This window comes from Oratosquilla oratoria, chromosome 39 (genome assembly GCF_046742065.1).
Source record: "Oratosquilla oratoria isolate Oo_2021 chromosome 39, ASM4674206v1, whole genome shotgun sequence".
NCBI classification, from domain to species: domain Eukaryota; kingdom Metazoa; phylum Arthropoda; class Malacostraca; order Stomatopoda; family Squillidae; genus Oratosquilla; species Oratosquilla oratoria.
Window position 1 is genome coordinate 18,308,211 of NC_134815.1, and position 2,500 is coordinate 18,310,710.

The following is a 2,500-nucleotide window of genomic DNA, read 5'->3' on the forward strand; positions in this document are numbered from 1 at the left end:
AGTTTGGGAAGGCATACGATAGGAGAAGCTTGAAAGTAAATGTGGGTAAAAACAAGGTGATGAGATGTGCAATGGGGGAGGATGGTAGTGAGTTGGTGGTAAGTCTTATAAGAGAGAGGCTAGAGAAAGTGGATAGCTTTAGATATTTGGGGTCGTATGTTGCAGGAATGGGAGGAGTAGAGGTAGAGGTAAGTTGTAGATTGAAAGAAGCACGTAAATTCCTTGAGGGATATATTATTTTTATGAGAAATAGGCATCTAGGAATGAATGCAAAGGGGTGGTTGTGTTGATGGCATTGTATGGGGCAGAGACTTGGAATTTAAGAGAGGCAGAGATGAAAAGTTTGAATGTGTTTGAGATGAAATGTCTTAGAAGTATGGTAGTGGTTACTAAGTTGGATAGAGTGAAAACTGAAGAAGTGAGGAGTGTGGGGTGGAAAATGAGATGACAAATAGAGCCGATGAAAGAGTAATGGGGTGATTTAACCCGACTTAGGTAAAGTGGGGTCAGACAGACCCCATGCTTTTTTGTTTTTTACTTTTAATATACTAATATATTGCATATAGATATGTTCTCCCCTATACCTTCTTGGCGAGTGGAGTAGTTTAAGGGGGTGATAGGCTCATTCCAGAATCTTGCTCTATATAAGCTTTATAGAGCTTTTGGGCCCGTCAGACCCCACTTTACCTTAGGTGTGAGTAGCGTGGGGTTTGTTAGACCCCACTTTACCTGAGGTTTTTTCATGTCATGGAAATGTTTTATCATTTATACTAATGGGTAAATAAGAATTCATTCTTTTTTTTTATCATTTTTTATGACTGATATGTTGAATTTTGTTTGTTTTCGATGGTGATGGTATTATTTGGAATGCATTGTAATTGTGTTGACTAGGGAATCATAGTTTTATGTTCATTATAATGTCTTTTTCTCTTTTATCTGTTTGTCGTTATTCTGGGTAACTATTGCCTACACTGCAAAAGACCAGTGTGTCAGGAACATTCAACCCCCATCTGCAATGACTGCAATTAGATTCTTCAGTATCACAAAGTCAAAATAATTACCTCCAATTTTTTCAGATTTTATGGTTTATGAAACACATTTATTATTCATTTGTTGTGGCTCTACTTTTCCTAAGATAGTTGGGACATTGGTCTCTACAAAATGATGATGACCAACCGCTTCACGTTTCCTGTTTTCAGTCAAGTACCCTCTAAATTCAGCAATACTTACTTTTCATAATTTTTTTTGTAATTTTCATAAAAAAATATTTCTAGCAATTATAGTCACTTTCAAGCAGGTAAATGGAAGAAGATAAGTTGAAGTACATATGTTTTGATTTCTATGTCACTAAATGCAGTGAAAATATTTTTTTTGTATTTTTTGTGTTTGGGGTAAAAAAAATGACCTCCGATTTTTTCAGATTTTATGTTTTTTTGAAACACATTTATTATTGATTTGTTGTAGCTCTGTTTTTCCTTAAAGATAGTTGGGACATTAGTGTCTCTACAAAATGATGATGACCAACCGCTTCACATTTCCTGTTTTCAGTCAAGTACCCTCTAAAGTCAGCAATACCTTATTTTTCATATTTTTTTGTTGTAATTTTCATTAAAAATATTTCTATCAATTATAGTCACTTTTAAGCATGTAAATGGAGGAAGATAAGTTGAAGTACGTATATTTTGATTTCTATGTCACTAAATGCAGTGAAAGTATTTATATTGTATTTTTTGTGTTTGGGGTCTGTCAGACCCCGCTTTACCCGAGGTGAGCAGGGTTAATTATAACTTATTTCGATTTATCATTTCCATTCCAGGTAGTTATGAATCTTGGTACCAACAGGCTACTTATCTAATCTCTTAGTCTACGACATCATCTCATCAGTAACGAGAGAGTTAGTTGATTTCTATAACATCCAATACACTTACACCCTCGAGAAAAGACATTTATAGATTCAACATTTCTTTCTGGAGAAATCTATTGTGGCGTCTGATTTTTTATTATACGTCACAAGGTTTCTGCAACACGTGCGCAGTGGGCCCCGGCCGTCAAAACCTCTTCCAGATTGAGGTTTCCTACTTGCTTGAGAAAATATGTACAATATACCTTTGACTATTGTAGAGTCTGCTTTTTTGTTATATGTCATAAGGTTTCTGCAACACGTGAGCATTGGCCGTCTAAAACCTCTTCCAGATTGAGGTCCCTACTTGCTTGATAGAATAGCAAGGAGTTAGGAGAAAAGATGTACAATTCGCCTCCGACTTCCCTGCGAGATCACACAAGGCCAGGAAAGATGGCGGAGGTGGCCAGCATCCTTGAAGGAAACTTGTCAAGCGTCTTCCATGGACAACCTGAGGATTATTATTTTCTTATCTATTCATTTATTCAGGTTTGTTTTTTTATTCATTGGTCATTGGGTATCTATCAATTTGTTTATTTACTTAACTATTTATCTATTTATATATTCGTCTATTTATCTTTTAATTTATTCGTTTATCTG